General features: G+C 40.3%; 1 pseudogene across 1 annotated transcript in view; it reads left to right on the forward strand.

Moving 5' to 3' along the window:
• The window catches only part of LOC309815522 (small ribosomal subunit protein uS19-like), an 81,193-nt pseudogene that overhangs the window by 27,200 nt on the left and 34,976 nt on the right, over nt 1-19,017 (forward strand). The window lies entirely within an intron of this gene.

A 19,017-nucleotide genomic window follows, 5' to 3' on the forward strand; every position in this document is an offset into this window, starting at 1 on the left:
CAAAATTAATGCACAGAAATTTCTTGCATTCCTATACACTAATGATGAAAAATCTGAAAGAGAAATTAAGGAAACAATGCCATTTACCATTGCAACAAAAAGAATAAAATACCTAGGAATAAACCTACCTAGGGAGACAAAAGACCTGTATGCAGAAAACTATAAGACACTGATGAAAGAAATTAAAGATGATACAAACAGATGGAGAGATAGACCATGTTCTCGGATTGGAAGAATCAATACTGTGAAAATAACTATACTCTCCAGAACAATCTACAGATTCAGTGCAATCCCTATCAAATTACCAATGGCATTTTTTACAGAATTAGAACAAAAAATCTTAAAATTTATATGGAGACACAAAAGACCCCGAATAGCCAAAGCAGTCTTGAGGGAAAAAAACAGAGCTGGAGGAATCAGACTCCCTGACTTGAGACTATACTACAAAGCTACAGTAATCAAGACAATATGATACTGGCACAAAAACAGAAACATAGATCAATGGAACAGGATAGAAAGCCCAGTAATAAACCCATGCACCTATGGTCAACTAATCTATGACAAAGGAGGCAAGGATATACAATGGAGAAAAGACAGTCTCTTCAATAAGTGGTGCTGGGAAAACTGGACAGCTACATGTAAAAGAATGAAATTAGAACACTCCTTAACACCATACACAAAAATAAACTCAAAATGGATTAGAGACCTAAATGTAAGACCAGACGCTATAAAACTCTTAGAGGAAACATAGGAAGAACACTCTTTGACATAAATCACAGCAAAATCTTTTTTGATCCCCCTCCTAATGTAATGGAAATAAAAACAACAATAAACAAATGAGACCTAATGAAACTTAAGAGTTTTGCAAAGCAAAGGAAACTACAAACAAGACGAAAAGACAACCCTCAGAATGGGAGAAAATATCTGCAAACGAGTCAACGGACAAAGGATTAATCTCCAAAATATATAAACAGTTCATGCAGCTCAATATTAAAAAGACAAACAACACAATCCAAAAATGGGCAGAAGACCTAAATAGACATTTCTCCAAAGAAGACATACAGATGGCCAAGTAGCACATGAAAAGCTGCTCAACATCACTAATTATTAGAGAAGTGCAAATCAAAACCACAGTGAGGTATCACCTCACACCAGTTAGAATGGGCATCATCAGAAAATCTACAAACAACAAATGCTAGAGAGGGTGTGGAGAAAAGGGAACCCTCTTGCACTGTTGGTGGGAATGTAAATTGATACAGCCACTATGGAGAACAGTATGGAGGTTCCTTAAAAAACTTAAAGTAGAATTACCATATGACCAGGCAACCCCACTACTGGGCATATACCTAGAGAAAACCATAATTCAAAAAGACACACGCACCCCAATGTTCATTGCAGCACTATTTACAATAGCCAGGTCATGGAAGCAACCTAAATGCCCATCGACAGAAGAATTAATAAAGAAGATGTGGTATATATATACAATGGAATATTACTCAGCCATATAAAGGAACGAAATGGGGTTAGTTGTAGAGACGTGGTTGGATATAGAGACTGTCATACAGAGTGAAGTAAGTCAGAAGGAGAAAAACAAATATCTTATATTAATGCTTGTATGTGGAACCTAGAAAAATGGTACAGATGAACCGGTTTGCAGGGCAGAAATTGAGACACAGATGTAGAGAACAAACATATGGACACCAAGGGGGGAAAGCCGCAGGGGACGGTTGTGATGAACTGGGAGATTGGGATTGACATATATACACTAATATGTATAAAATGGAATACTAATAGGAACCTGCTGTATAGAAAAAAAAAAAGAAGAAACTTCATCTGAGGGCAGCCGTGGAAGCTACAATATTTTTATATGTTAACTTGGCTAGGCTGTTATTCAACCAAACACTAATCTCGGTGTTGTTGTGGATGTATTTTATAGATGTGGTTAATATCTCCAATCAGTTGACTTTAAGTAAAGGATATCATCCTAGATAATGTGAGTGAGCCTCATCCAGTCAATTGAAAGACCTTAAGAGCTAAACTGAAGTTTCCCTGAGGAAGTAGAAATTCTGCCTCAAGACTGCAACACCACCTCCTGCCTGAGTTTCCAGCCTGCCAGCCAGCCCTACAGGTTTCAGACTTGCTAGTGTGCACAATTGCATAAGTCTATTCCTTGTTGTTTCTCTGAAGAACGCTGACTGATACAGAAGCCAAGGCGGGGTCAGAACTGATGGATCCATTCTGCACCTTTATGCGTTGGCTTTGGCATATATGAGTGAAAACAGGAGGTCACTCTACACCCGTGATGAGAACTCGGGAGAGGAGAAATTGAGAAAAGAGAGAAGAGGTCTGGGAGAGAGAGCACATGAAGATTTCGAAAATGTGTGCCTGCCTGTGGAAATGAGGAGGGGCCAGGATAGGGGAAAATGGATAGACCAAGTCAGGATACAGGTGCCCAGCTATCCCATGCTCTCCCTGCTACCATTTGTGGGCACTCAACACACCTTCAGTGTCATGTGAAGCAGTTTACACTCATTAACCCTCACCACAAACCTTCTGGAGGGAGCTTTCATCTTTATTTTACAAATGTGGCAACTGGACCTAAGAGGCACTAATTACACTATATCCTTCACTAGTACATAGGGGAGCCCAGATCCAAACTCAGGCCCCTGTGGTTCCACACTTCCACTATTGACCACCAAGCTGTTATTTTGCAAGCTACTTGATGGAAATGTTAGGAGTACAGAAAATGGAGTTCTAATGCTGACTCTGCCCTGACTGGCTACAGGGCATCTCAAGCAGGGCGTAGAGCGTGGGAGTCATCTGCTGTGATGGAACAGCCCAGCCTTTGGCATCAGACACTTGGGTCTGGATCTCAAGTCTACCATTTATTGGTTGGGTGGCCTTGGGCAGGTTTCTTACTCTCCCATGATTTAGCCTCATCTTTAAAACAAAGATTAGGGCTTCCCTGGTGGCGCAGTGGTTGACAGTCCGCCTGCCAATGCAGGGGACACGGGTTTGTGCCCCGGTCCGGGAAGATCCCACATGCCGCAGAGCGGCTGGGCCCGTGAGCCACGGCTGCTAAGCCTGCGCGTCCGGAGCCCGTGCTCCACAACGGGAGAGGCCACAACAGTGAGAGGCCCGCGTATCGCAAAAAAAAACCAACCAAACAAACAAAAAAGATTAATGATACCTACCTTTAAAAGACTGTAATTTCTGAGACAGCATACATAAAGCACATAGCACACAGTAAGTATTCAAGAAATGGGGGTTCCATTTCATTCTCAATCTTTCTCTGGTCCTCAGTTTTCTCACCCATTCCACCTCCTACAGGGGTTTGGGGCTGGTCAAATGAGATAACAAATGCAAATGTCCTTGATAAATGCAGGGCATCATCATTACGGGAGGACAGGATGCGAGCACTGCCCTTTGTACAAAACTCAACCACCAACTGTATTATCCTACTAAGTCATGTAAACCCCCTCTACCTCAGTTTCCCCATTTTAAATGCAGGCATAGTGAACACTTAGGCTTATGAGGACAAATGAGTGCAATCTGTAATTCTTTTAAATTGGGTTTCAGGCCATATGGTTGTTCTGGACTTCTAAACAACCAGATGACATCCCCAGCTTCCCCCACCAATATACCCGCCTCCCCTATCCTACGATGGAACAGCATCCCCCTCCCATCAGCTCATTTGTCTCCTCAAGGACCCGCTACCTCAAACTTTACAGAATTTTCTTTTTTTCCTTCAGCTCCTGACTCCATGCACATCTCATGCCTTGCTCTCCCACAGTTGACACATGGCTGAGCCGATATCCTTCCTCTGTTTCCTTTCTTGTTACTACATGTCCAGTAGTATTGCACAAAAGTGCTCAACGGGAAGGGTCAAGCTCAGTTTCAAGCCTGAGGTCTGGGATTACATCAAATCCGTAACGTTTATCTGCCCTTGCCATCAGCCAAATACTTCCCAATTTAGGTCTCACATCAAGAGAAGACTGAATTGTCTGGGCTACAGCATGCCCTGCTCTCGCGTCCATTTTTCTTACCTAATTCCAAGGGTATAACTTCCAAACCCACTTAGGCCTGTGTAATGGTCACAGACATTGTGGCTATTCGGGGCCAGGCAGCATTTCTACCTGAGGCAGCTGCAGGGCCTACCGTCAGGATGAACAGACCACCTCTGCCGGGCTGGAGGTGGGGAAGGCCCACACAAAGGGCTTTTTGTTTCAATTAAGTAAGAAGTCAATTTGAGCCCCATTTCCAAAGTGCCTCGCTCTCCCTTGCCTTGGGCACACAGTGAATGTTATTCTTCTGTGACAAAACTCCCCCATTATACCATGCACAGTCCTAACTTAGGGGTGGGGGGGATACTGATTTGCCCCAAACACCAGCATTTTTGTGGAAATCCACCTAGAAGATGCCCCTGCCAGCAGATGTGGTGTCTTCCTGTTCTCTCGCCTCTTTGTTCATAAATTCATTTTATTGCCACTATCTACAAGGAATAACTGGGTACACCCTCAGTGCCTAGGGCAGTGCCTGAAACCCAAAAGGCACTTTATAAATATTTGTGTAGTGAATAAACACATGAATGATGCACAAATAAAAAGTTCAAGTGGGGGTGAGAAGGGAAAACAGAGTTTGGGGTTTGGTTTTGTTTGGTTTCATTTTGTATTTAAATGAAAGAGGAGAAGAAAGAACTATAATTTGGGTTCTAAATTAGAAGGCAGCTAGGTCCAGGAAAAAGTAAGTCATTTGTTTGACCATCTGGGGGCCTAATGGTAGACCAGCAGGTACCTGCTATTGACAGCTCAAGGTATGGCTCTAGAAATCTTCCAGGTGCAAGAAGTTTCATCCACTAGATTGGGGGCATCTTCCCTGCAGCCTCTGGGCCTCACTTCTGCCTTGTTTTGCTCATCCTGCTCCATGTACACCACCTGAATGAGGTTCCTTAACCCTGACAGCTTTCTCTAGGGAGCATTTAGAGCCTTTAAGATCTTACCTGTGTTTCACCAGAAGTCTTCTCATTAGTTACTTTAAATGTTCGCAGGGCTTAAGACATTAAGATTTAAAGGAAACAACTGACTGCTTTTTTCCATGCCAAATCAGACCATTGTTTAACATGGTGAGAGCTACCACTGAGGTTACTGAAGTAGAAAAAGGCGGGCATATGCTGCTGGAGAAAAGGAACTTAGCAGGGAAATTCAAACCAAGAAAGGCTCAGGGACCAAATGAGTCAATGCGATGTCTTTAAGAATCAGGCTTTGCAGGAGTCCTGCAGCCCGAAAGTCAGACCTGAACTGGCCTCTGGGACTCCCAGAGCATCTCTGTACTGTATGTCATCTCACAAAATAGTCAGACTGGAGCTACCAGAGAGGTGCATGCCATGGGCAGGAGGCTTCCTGGAGAAGGAGGTCCTGGCCTACCTTAAAAGATGTCAGGCCTAGCAGGGTGGGGAAGCAGAAAACAAAGCATAGTGCTATGTACAAGGGGGTGAACGACAGCTGGGCTGGAAGCTTGTTTTGAAGCAGGAGATGAAGGTCTCCCTTCTGACCATGCCCCACCCTGCCGAGAGAATCTCGCCCTTCGTGGGAAAGTGCTTTGGGAAACACCAAAGTTATCTTTGTCTGAGTTATGTGGGGAATTCATTATTGAGTCATCTTGGAGTTCTGACTTGTGATAGTGGTTCCAATTTACTCAAAATTTATTCAAAATTTCTAAATGGGATTAGGTCAAATCAGAAAATGGAGGTGGGGGCCTCCCTGGTGGCGCAGTGGTTGAGAGTCCGCCTGCCGATGCAGGGGATACGGGTTCGTGCCCCGGTCCGGGAGGATCCCATATGCTGCGGAGCGGCTGGGCCCGTGAGCCATGGCCGCTGGGCCTGCGCATCCGGAGCCTGTGCTCCGCAACGGGAGAGGCCACAACAGTGAGAGGCCCGCATATCGCAAAAAGAAAGAAAAAAAAAAAAAAAAAAAAAAAAAGAAAATGGAGGTGGATGTCATCCCCTTCAAACCTGAAATATATTAACTCAGGACAGAAAGAGGCCTTCTAAGTGGGCAGGGAAAGACCAACTCATCTGTTTGGTGTCCAGCTCAGGATAAATGGAAAACATCCCTGGATTCCTCTAAACACTTATGGGCTTCTATTTACCAGAACTTTCTCAGAAAGAATTCTTCACTTTTCTGAGCTGTGAGTTTATGCAGGCATCAGGATAACTCAGTAATTAAGTCCCCACACAAACCAAACTCAGATGATTTTTTGCTCTCCCATCATTTCCCATGAAGGCCTTTTTCTCTTTGCAGGGTAGGGTACTGTCAGAAAGACCAAGGCGATGTAAGCTTGCCTTGGGCTCCTTCCAGTTCCCAGGTGGCTGCTTCCATGCTCATGAGGACCCCACACCCAGCACACCCCTCTGCCATGCCCTAGTAGATGCTGCCATCCTTGGTGATTACTCCATGACAAAGGCCACCTTCCTAGGCATCATACTTCCCAGGGGCCCAATAAGGTCATCTAGGCCTTTTGTTCTAAGTAAGATTCTAAATTTTAATAAGGGTCTTATGCAGACATTGCCTGCAGGCAACACTGGCCCATATCTTTATCAATCCTTTCTATATTTGAAGAAATTCCCATGATATCACTCCTGCCTCCTCACTGTCGTCACAACTCAAACTCCCACTTTCTTTTGCAACTGAGAGGCAGGCCTGTGACCTAGCTCCATCATTATACACATCCACATAAGATTTTGTTCTAGAAATGAGCAAGACAGCAACACAAGGAACCAGGCTCTGTCAAGGGCATCCCTTTGGCTGACCCCATTAGCAGCAGGGGCATCAGGCCTCAGGGCACCAGGTACGGATCCAGACACAGAAGCTGCCCTAATGCTACAGACAGCAGTGCATGCAGTTGAGTTGAGATGATGGGTTCCTAGCATTGAGTCCTCAGCAGCTGCAATGGTGGTTTCATCTTCAAACTAACTCTACAGTGCTGGGGCACTTTTCCTGGAAGCTTAACCTTGAATCTGTTTCTCCCACAACTCCCAATGATTTTGGGGGGTGGGAGGGAACCAAATATCATTTAATAAATACATTTTCTTCTTCAAACAGTCCAAGTGGTTTCTGTTGCCTACAATTAAGAACACTGACAATATGCATTTCAGAAGCCAAGGAGCAGGAGCCTGGGGCACACAGACATTTGACACCTGTCCATGCTCTGAGGGGGCACTCTTTTCCACTGGTGACAGGGTAGAGGAAAGGGGTCATCCCTTCCTGGGGATACAGGGAACTAATTCTTTCAGTGCAAGGCAACCTCCTAAGGTAAGGCAGTCCTTCCTTTGAATCAGTGATGTCTGCAGATGTAAGTTCCTTTGACACCCCCCTAAAGCTATGTAACACAGAAGAGCTTCAAAATGTGACCTCAGGCCACATTAAGCTTCAATGATCTCCCCTTTCCTGCCCTTCCTCAGTCCTAGCTACATCTTTACTTCACCTGTTTCCAGACTCCCAGTTACCTCCTTTCTCAAACCCCTCTCTTCCCACCAACCTCAGTCAAACTTGCAATCAACCCCTTTACAGTATAACCACTAAAAATAGCTTAGAATATTATTCTTCGCCTTAAGTATTTGCATGATATAGGAATCAGAGCCTTAGACGAAAAGAGCAAGACCTCCTGGTGAAATTCCAAGCATCAGCCCAGTCAATAAGGGAAGTTTGTGTTTGACTTGCTTCCATTTTTATTTATTTGTTTGTTTTTACATTGAAGACTTCCTAGGATGACTACAAGCCATTAGAGAGGAAGGAAAGGGTCTAACATTACTAAAAGTTCCCATGCTAGATGCTTTTCCCAGCAGTACCACATCTACCCCTTGCCTTCATGGTTTCAGCTACACTAACCACCTCCTGGCTCCTCCAACATTCCAAGCAGTCTCCAGCCTCAGGCCTGTGCATTCACCAGTCCCTCTGCCTGAAGCACACTTTGCCCAGATACCCAACAGGCTCACTCCCTACCTTGAGGTCTCTGCTCAAGTGTCCTTAATTAGAAACACCTTCTCTGACCACCTGCCCCTAACCCCCTTACTCCTGGTATTCTCACCTCCCCCCTTACCGTTTTGTAAGTTCTCCATATCACTGATCACCATAGGACACGCTTACTAATTTACTATCTAACCCCCTTCCCCGCCACCACCACCAGAAGGTAAGTTCATAAAGGCAAGGATTTTTTTCTTTGTTCCCAGCAACTAGAATAATCATTGGCATGTAGTAAGTGCTCAATAAAATTTTTTGCATGAATTAAATTCATACAGAATGATGTAACCATCATTCTCATTTTCAGAAAAAAAGGGTTATGTTCAGAAAAATTAAATCACTTGCTCAAGGTCTCCCAGCTAATCCATGGTGAAGCCTGCACCCAAGCCTAACTCTGTGCAACAACAAAGACCAAGCTTGCTCACCTCTACCATGCTAGGCAGGTTAATCATGGAAACCACAGGATCAAGGCCCACTCCCTCAGCTCCTTAGTGACTTCCCAACCCCTTCCTGGAGACTTATACTTGTATTGCTTAAGGTAACACTGGCTGTTTCATCTAATAAACCTTCATTTCTAAGTGGGTTAACACAATAAAAGAGTCTGACACCCGTGTTCCTTGTAGGAATGTTCTCCAACTGGTGAATCAGGGACCCAGGCTCTTTCTAACTTGTGGGTCCACCATCTTTGTGCCATGGCTAGCACTCAGTCACATGACTAACACAAATGCAAAGGAGTCTGGGAAATTTAGTGTGGTTGTGAGCCCAGGAAGAGGAGAAAAGAGTTATGGTGATCAATTACCAGCTTTAAGAAGGTCCAAGTGTCATCTTTTATTAGCAACTCAGGTTTTCGAATGCCCAACCACTGAGTGCAGCGGCACCATGCAAAGAGGTGAATGACCTAGACCTAGAATTCAGGTAGTCTTGCGTTCAAATCCCAGGCCCACCACTGACCACTTGCTTGACCTTAGTGAGGTTACTTAGCTCTTTAAGTCTCAAGTTCCTCCATGATAAAATGGGGACAGTAATCTGTCTACTTCATCAGGTTGTAGAGAGTAAAAGCTGAGAAAATGCTGGGTATGTAGCACAGTCCTGACACCTGGCTATTATTAGGGAGAAGATGTTCAGAGAGGGGTCTCCAGCTTCTTTTCCCAGTACTTTTACCTCCAAGCTAGCCTGTGGTCCAGAGAGCTATTCTAGGTCTCAAAGCTTAAATGAGACAAGCTTTGTCCCCACTTGACAAGTGACCTGTGAGTCCTCTCTGTTGCATCCTACTCATGGTTTCTGACAAATCTCTCAGTATGTGTTTGCATAAGTCAGTTTGAAATGCCCTTTCCATTAACAGAGGAGCTCTGCTATTAACTAATTACACTTTGGCTTTTCCTGTGTTTGCCTCTGTGCCTGGGAGAAGAGGCCAAGTGTGAAGTGGCCTCTGGCATGAAGAGAAGGCTTCTGCAGATTGGGATGGGTAGGGGCTGGGGTGGGTGACGGGGCTGCTGTTTTCTCTCCTTTCTTTTCTACAAATCCAGTTGTTGGGAGAGAGGCCTGCTGAAAAGAGGACCCCTGGAGGAGCTGCTCTGAATTCCCCAAAAGAATTGGGGAAACTCAGATTTTTAGAAAAATACTGATGTTCAAAAAAAATAGATTAAGTGCTCAAGGTCACCCATCAAATACAAGGTTTGCTTATAGTGGGGTCCTAATGGGAAAAGCTGGGTCTCAGACACTAGACCCTCACTGCTGGTTCTGATCCCGTGACCAACATCTGCAGGAGTAGTCTGCCCAGTCCCACCTTCTGCTGTGCCTTCCTCCATATTGGTAAAGAAAAATAAAAGCCTTGGTTTTGGAATGAGTCAGCTGTGAGTTCAAATCCCAGCTCTGCCACTTAGGCAAGTTGTATAACGTCTCTGAATCTCAGCTTCCCTAGGTGTAAAGTGAAAATATCTATCTCAAGGGGACACCACAGGATTAACTGTGAAAAAGAGTGACTCAAAAGTAGATACTAATAGGTAAGAGTTTCCTACTGTGACCCCTACCCTTAGATCTCTCTCATGGCTGTAGAACTTGATGTCACCAACCTGAAAATGTTCTTAAGTTGTTGCCCCTCTCTGAGGTATTCTCACTTTAATACAATGCAGTGTATAGCTGAGGGGTGGGGAAGTTTGCCACACTTTGAATGGTGAGATGCAAATATCTCTGTTACACTGATGGGGTGGGCCCAACAGAAACCCACTTAATGGGGTCTGAAGAGACTTTGGGGGGACAACTCCTCCTGAGTGAAGGAGTTGGGAATTATGAGCTTCACCCAATAGAAGGCCTTTGCCACAGAACAGGATAAGGGGTTTTGAGTTGGAGTCAATCAAACCTATCCCTATCCCAGCTACATGGATAGGTGTCTAGGTCCTGGGCATAGAAAGTAAATGAAATAGAAAGAACTGTGCTCCATTTCCAGTTAGAGTGCAGAAAATCACAAGAGACCGCTGCTACCACACTAACAATGACAGCAAGACAGATAAGCGACAAAATCACAATTGTTTAAAAATCATCAGAGAACCGAAGATGCAAAGAAGGGAAAATGAACTAAATTTCAGAAAGCAATAACCCCTTCCTGGCAAGAAGAGAGCCATGATGCTTTCATCATTGGTGAAGACACAGAAATCTGCCATAGATGGGGGTAAGGAGAAACCTGCCAAACTTCTGACAAACTTATAGTGGTGAGTGGGTTAGCACAACAGATTAGGACTCTGAGGGGTCCCAGCCAGATGGTAAATCTGTACCTACCCACCACCCCACTCCCATTGTTTTCATCTATACCCAAAGTCAGTATGCTAAGGGGCTGGGGCGGGGTGGGGGGTAGGGAAAGAGGGATGAGATAGATCCTCCTGAGGTACCCAGAGCCTTCCCCAAGGGCAAAGCTGAAGCTGGGGGTGGAGCAGGAGATCTGAGAGAAATCCCTCCAAGGCACTTGGGGCCTCTACCAAGTGCACTACAGCCATTCTCCATAATATGTGTGCAGGGCATCTGTGTGGAGAGAGAACTATCAAGATGCAGAAACATGGGGGTAAAATTGGAAAGCAAAGAGAATATTTTTCATATTAATATTTTATATTCCTAAAAGATGAAGAATTTTCTGAAATCTCACCAGTGCTCAGATCCCAAACCCTGCTAAAAGGAGTTCTGATTCTTTCCTCAAATTGTTTTAAGGCAGTGGCAAAATGAATCTAACTTCAGTTGCAATCAAGCCCAGACTCAGCTGAACTACTCAGATGAGACTGACTCATCTCCCAACACATGCCCTCAGAAAAAGACGATCTCCTCTGCTGGAGGTGACTATTATTTACTTAATTTCTACTGGTATTCTATACAAAATGTCCCATATATCAAAATATATGAAAGCTGCAAAGAAGCAAGAAAATGTTACCCATGTTCAAAAGAGGAAACAGTCAACTGAATCATATCCAGAGACTGCCCAGGCAGGGACTTTAAAACAACAGTGATAAATATTTCAAAGAAACCGGTGGAAAAAATACATGCAGGAACAGATTAGTAATTTCAAAAGAGAGAAAGAAACTACAAAAAAAAGACCCAAAGGAAACAACAGAAATGAAAAATACGATAGCAAGACTGAAGAGTTTATTTAATGGACTTTACATCAAATTTGATATAGCAGAGGAACAGATTAGTGAACTTAAACACAAATCAATAGAAATTATCCAAACAAAAACAAAGAGTAAAATAAAGAGAAAAAGAAAAAAGAAATCTGGGATAATAACAAACAGTCTAGAAAACATGTAATTGGAGTTCTAGAAGGAAAAAAAGAGGGATAATAGGGTAAATATATTTTTTATTATTTTTTAAGATATAACAGCCAAGTGCTTTCCAAAATAAACCTATAGATACAAGAAGCTCAATGAACCCAAGTAGGATAAACATAAAGAAAATCACACCTAGTCATACTTAAACTGCTAAGACTCAAAGATAAAGAGGAAACTCATAAAAGTAGCCAGAGGAAAAATGATACATTACTTAACGGGGAACAACAATGAGAATGAGGCCAGAAAACTGGAACAACTTCTTTACAGTGCTATAAGGAAAAAAGAAAAAAACTATCAACTTAATGTTTCATATCTTGCAAAAACAGAGGCAATATACAGACATTTTCAGAGAGACAAAAACAGAAACAATTTGTCTCCAGCAGACCAGTACTACAAGAAATGTCCCCCTCAAAATGTTTTATATATATGTGTGTGTGTGTGTGTGTGTGTGCGCACATGTGTGTGTGCATGTGTGTACAGATATTTGTTTCTCTCTCTCTGTGTATGTGTGTGTGTGTGTGTGTGGAGAGAGATCTATCCAAACACTAATATAAAGAGATATATATACTTCTGTAGATAAATATATAGAAATACATATAAACACTTCTGTGTGTGTATATATGTACATATATACATATATATATAGAGAGACAAAGACAGAAACAGAGATGGAGAGAGACAGAGAGAGAATATATATACATATATCCGTAAAAAACTACAGACTTAAAAAAGACAACAACAACAATGAATTATGAGGTTTATAGCATAAACAGAAGTAAAATATATGAAAACAAAAGCACAAAGGGCAAGAGGCAGGTAAGGTCCTTACACTATTCATAATGTATGAATGAATGTATCTGAAGGTAGATTGTGGTCACTTAAAGATACATAGTTTAATTTCTAAAGTGCTTATGTTGTAAAAATTAACACAGAAAGTAGCTAAAAGTCAACAGAGAAGACAAAACAGAAAACTAAAAAATACTTGATTCATCCAAAAGAATACAGAAAAAAAAAAAAAAGAAACAAAGAGCATATGGTGGAAATACCAAAATGGTAGACTTAAACCCACTCATACATTTAGTTACATTAAATATAAATACATTGAACACACCAACTGTAAGGCATAAATTGCCAGACTGGATAAAAGTAAGACTTACCTATATGTTATTTTAAAATAACATACATTAAATATAAAGACACAGATAGAATGAAAAGAAGAACAGAAAAAGATATTCTAAGTAAACTGTAAGTATAAAAAACTAGTGTGCTATGTTTAAATGGGACAAAGTGGATTTAAGACAAAACATGTTACCAGAGACAAAGAGAGCATCTCATAATTATAAATAAGGTCAATTCATCAGGAACACCTAATAATCCTAGTGTATACTCAAAACAGGGTTTCAAAATTCACAGCACAGAAACTGACAGAACTAAAGAGAAAAAAGAGAGACATCCACATTTATAGTTGGAGGTTTAACACCATTCTCTCAGTTACTGACATAAAAAACAGACCAAAAAAATCAGTAAGAATATGAGTTGGACACCACTTTTAAATAGCTTGACATAACTGGCATTTATAAAACACTGTTCCCAATACCTACGAATATTCATTAATTTCAAGTGCACCTAAAACATTCACCAAGAAGGACTACATGCTGGGATATAAAACAAATCTCAAAAATTTATCAAAGACTCAAAATCATATCAAAGTATCAAAATAACATTCTGTGATCACAAAAGAATTAAGTTAGACAGCAATTGCAATAAGATAACCTAGAAAATAATGAATTATTTCAAAACTTAAATACCCTTTTTTTAACTGAAGTATAATGACTTTCAATATTATATTAGTTTCAGGTATACAGTATAGTGATTCGATATTTTTATACATTACAAAATGATCACCACAATAAGTCTAGCTACTGTTTGTCACTATACAAAGTTAGTACAATATTACTGACTATATTCCCTATGCTGTACATTACATCTCCAAGACCTATTTATTTTATAATGGGAAGTTTTACCTCTTAATGTCCTTTACCTATTTCACTTATGCCCCCACCTCCTCCCCTTTGGCAACCACCAGTTTGTTCTCTATATCTATGAGTTGTTTCTCTCTTGTTATGTTTGTTCACTTATTTTTTATGTTCCACACATAAGTGAAATCATGCGATATTTGGCTGTCTCTGACTTATTTCACTCAACATAATACCCTCTAGATCCATCCATGTTGTCACAAATGGCAAGATTTCATTCTTTTTTTATGGCTGGGTAATAGTGAATTGTGTATGTGTGTGGGTATATGTATATACATATATATATGTATGTGTATATATATACATATGTATATATGTGTGTGTGTGTATATATATATATATATACAATAGACTATATATATACACACACATCGTATCTTCTTTATCCATTCATCTATTGGTGGACATTTGTGTCATTTCCATATCTTGGCTATTGTAAATAATGCTATGAGGAAACTTGGGGTGCATGGATCTTTTCAAATTATTATTTTCATTTTCTTTGGATAAATACTCAGAAGTAGAATTGCTGGATCATATGTAAGTTCTATTTTAATTCTCTGAGGAAGCTCCATACCGTTTTCCATAGTGGTTGTACCAACTGATACTCCCACTCACAGTGCACGAGGATTCCCTTTTCTCTGCATCCGCACCAACACTAGTTATTTCTCATGTTTTTGATCATAGCAATTCTGACAGGTGTGAGATGCTATCTCATTGTGGTTTTGATTTGCATTTCTCTGATGTTCAGTGATGTTGAGCATGAATTCATGTGCTGTTGGCCATCTTCATGTCTTCTCTGGAAAAATGTCTATTCAGGTCCTCTGCTCATTTTTTTAATTGGGTTGTTTTTGTTTTTGTTTTGATATTGAGTTGTATGAACTCTTTACCTATTTTGCATACTAACCCCATGTTTGATATAACATTTGCAAATATCTTCTCCCACTCAGTAGGTTACCTTTTCATTTTGTTTATGGTTTCCTTCTCTGTGCAAAAGGTTTTTACTCTGATGTAGTCTCATTTGTTTATTTTTGCTCTTGTTACCCTGGCCTAAGGAGACAGATCCAAAAAAGTATTGCTAAGACTAATGTCAAAGAGCTTACTGCCTAAGTTTTCTTCTGGGAGTTTCTTCTTTCATCAATGTCTTAGAGTTTTCAGAGTACAGGTCTTTCACCTCCTTGGTTAGATTTATTCCCAATTTTTAAATTCTTTGTGATGCAATTGTAAATGGAATTGCTTTCTTAATTTCTCTTTCTGATAGTTCATTATTGGTGTATAGAGGTGCAACAGATTTTTGTATATTAATTTTATATCCTGCAATTTTATTGAATTTCTTTATTAGTCCTAATAGTTTTTTTGATGGAGTCTCTAACTTTCTATATATAGTATCATGTCACCTGCAAATAGGGACTGTTTTAGTTCTTCCCATCCAATTTGGATGCCTTTTACTTTATTTTTTTTTCTTTGTCTGATTGCTGTGGCAAGGACTTCAATACTATGTTGAATAGAAGTGGTGAGAGTGGGCATCCTTGTCTTGTTCCTGATCTTACAGGAAAAGCTTTCTGCTTTTCAACATTGACTACGATGTTAACTGTAGGTTTTTCATAATGGCCTTTACATTTATGTTGAGGTATGTTCCTTCAGTACCCATTGTGTTGAAAGTTTTTATCATAAATGGATGTTGAATTCTGTCAAAAGTTTTTTCTGCATCTAATGAGATAATCATATGATTTTTATCATTCATTTTGTTAATGTGTTGTATCACGTTGGTTGATTTGCAGATATAGAACCATCTTTGCATTCCTGTAATAAATCCTATTTGATCATGGTGTACGATCCTTTTAACGTATTGTTGAATTAGGTTTGTTAATATTTTGTTGAGCGTTTTTGTATCTATATTCATCAGGGATATTGGCCTGTAATTTTCTTTTTTTGTAGTCTTTGACTGATTTTGGTATCAGGGTAATGCTGGCCTTGTAGAATGAGTTTAGAAGCACTCCTTCCTCTTCAATTTTTTGGAATAGTTTGAGAAGTACAGGTATTAACTCTTCTTTGTATGTTTGGTAGAATTCACCTGTGAAGTCATCTGCTCCTGCATTTTTTCTTGTTGGGAGGTTTTGATTACTGATTCAATTTCATTACTAGGATTGGTCTGTTCATATTTTCTATTTCTTCCTGATTCAGTCTTAGAAGATCACGTTTCTAGGTACTTATCCATTTCTTCCAGTTTGTCCGATGTGTTGGCATATAATTGTTTATAGTAGTTTCTAATGATTCTTTGTATTTCTGTGGTATTAGCTGCAACTTTTCCTTTTTCATTTCTGACTTATTAAGTTGGGCCCTCTTTTTTTCTTGATGAGTCTGGCTAAAGGGTTATCAATTTTGTTCATCTTTTCAAAGAACTAGCTCAGTCTCACTGATCTTTTCTATTGATTTTTTAGTCTTTATTTCATTTCTTTCTACTCTGATCTTTTTTACTGCCTTCCTTCTGCTAACTTTGGGCTTTGTTTGTTCTTCCTTTCCTAGTTCCTTTAGGTGTAAAGTTAAATTGTTTATTTGAGGGTCTTTTTCTTTACATTGTTTCTTTAGGTAGGCCTGTATCACTATGAACTTCCTTCTCAGAACTGCTTTTGCTGTGTCCCACAGATTTTGGAAAGTTGTGTTTCCATTTTCATTTATTTCAAGGAATTTTTTCTAATTTCTTCTTTGATTTCTCCATTGATCCATTGGTTGTTTTGTAACATGTTGTTTAGTCTCCATGTGACTGTGTTTTTTCCAGTTTCCTTCTTGTAATTGACTTCTAGTTTCATACTGTTGGTTGGAAAAGATGCTTGATATGATTTCAGTCTTCTTAAATTCATTGAGACTTATTTTGTGGCCTAACATGTGATCCATCTGGAGAATGTTCCAAGTGCACTTGAAAAGAGTGTTTATTCTGCAGTTTTTGGATAGAATGTTCTCTATATATCTATTAAGTTCTTCTGATCTAATGTGTCATTTATTTTTTTGTTTTGTTTTGTTTTGTTTTTTTGCGGTACGCGGGCCTCTCACTGCTGTGGCCTCTCCCATTGCGGAGCACAGGCTCTGGACGCGCAGGCTCAGCGGCCATGGCTCAAGGGCCCAGCCGCTCCGCGGCATGTGGGATCCCCCCGGACCGGGGCACAAACCTGCGTCCCCTGCATCGGCAGGCGGACTCCCATCCACTGCGCCACCAGGGAAGCCCCTAATGTGTCATTTAAAGCCAATGTTTCCTTATTGATTTTCTGTCTAGATGATCTATACATTTATGTAAATGGAGTATTAAAGTCCCCTACTATTATTGTATTACTCTCAATTTCTCCCTTCATGTCTGTTAATATTTGCTTTATATATTTAGATGCTCCTATGTTGGGTGCACAAATATCTGCAAATGTTATCTTGCATTGACCCCTTTATCATTATATAATGCCCTTCTTCTTCTCTTGTTACAGTCTATTTAGTCCAACATGAGTACTGCTATTCCAGCTTTCTTTTTTGTTTCCATTTATATGGGATAGCCTTTTCCACCCTTCACTTTCAGTCTATGTGTGTCTTTAGATCTGAAGTGAGTTTCCTGTAGGCAGCATATATATGGGCCTTATTTTTCTATCCATTCAGGCACCATATGTCTTTTTTTAAACTCATTTATTTTTGGCTGCATTGGGTCTTTGCTGCTGCATGCAGGCTTCCTCTAGTTGCAGAAAGCAGGGGCTACTCTTTGTTGCAGTGCATGGGCTTCTCGTTGCAGTGGCTTCTCTTGTTGCAGAGCATGGGCTCTAGGCATGCAGGCTTCAGCAGTTGTGGCACATGGGCTCAGTAGTTGTGGCTCCTGGGCTCTAGAGCGCAGGCTCAGTAGTTGTGGCGTACGGGCTTAGTTGCTCCACAGCACGTGGGATCTTCCTGGATCAGGGCTCAAACCTGTGTTGCCTGCAGTGGCAGTCGGATTCTTAACCACTGTACCACCAGGGAAGTCCCACCATATATGTCTTTTGATTGCAGCATTTGGTCCATTCACATTTAAAGTGATTATTGATAGGTATTTACTTAATGACATTTTTTAAATTGTTTTCTGGTGTTTTTGCAGTTCTCTGTTCCTTTTTTCTTCTCTTGGTCTCTTTCCTTGTGGTTTGATAATTTTCTTTAGTGTTATGTTTGGGTTTCTTTCTCTTTATTTTTTCGTATATATTGAAGGTTTTTGGTTTGGGGTTGCCATGAGGTTCATATATATTGACATATATATGATATATAAACCAGTTTAAGTCTGAATGCATTCTAAAAGCACTACATTTTTATTACCCCCCACACACTAAGTTTTTGATATCACATTTTACTTCTTTTTATTTTGTGGATCCCTTAACTACTTATTGTAATTATAGTTGATTTTACTAATTTTGTCTTTTAACCTTTATACTAGCTTTTTAAGTCTGATTCACTGCTTTTTTATATATATATTGGCCTTTACCAGTGAGATTTTTTCTTTCATATTTTTTTTTATTTCTAGTTGTGGCCTTTTCATTTCTGCTTAAAGAAGACCCTTTTACATTTCTTATAAGGCCAGTTTAGTGTTAACGAACTCCTTTAATTTTTACTTGTCTGTGAAACTCTTTACAGCCTCTTCAGTTTGAATGATAACCTAGACAGGTAAGAGTACTCTTGGCTGTAAGATTGTTCCTTTTCAGCACTTCAAATATATCCTGCCACTCCCCTTTGGCCTGAAAAGTTTCTGCTAAAAAATTAGCTGATAGTATTATGGGAGTCTCCTTGTATTTGAGTATTTTTCTCTGTCTTTAAAATTCTCTCATTATCTTCAAATTTGGCATTTGAATTATGATCTGTCTTGGTGTAGATCTCTTTGTATTCATATTGTTGGAAACACTCTGTGCTTCTTGGACCTAGATATTTGTTTCTTTCTCCAGCTTAGGGAAATTTTTAACCATTACTTCTTCAAATAAGTTTTCTACCCCCTTCTTTCTTTTCTCCCTCTGAGACCCCCTATAATGCAAATGCTAGTATACTTGATGTTAACCCCAGAGGTCCCTTAAACTATACTCACTTTTTTAAATTCTTTTTTTCTTTTTGTTTTTCTGATTGGGTGATCTCCACTATTCTGTCTTCCACATCACTGACCCATTCTTCTGT

Source organism: Mesoplodon mirus (assembly GCF_964341445.2).
Source record: "Mesoplodon mirus genome assembly, chromosome: 14".
Classification (NCBI taxonomy): Eukaryota; Metazoa; Chordata; class Mammalia; order Artiodactyla; family Ziphiidae; genus Mesoplodon; species Mesoplodon mirus.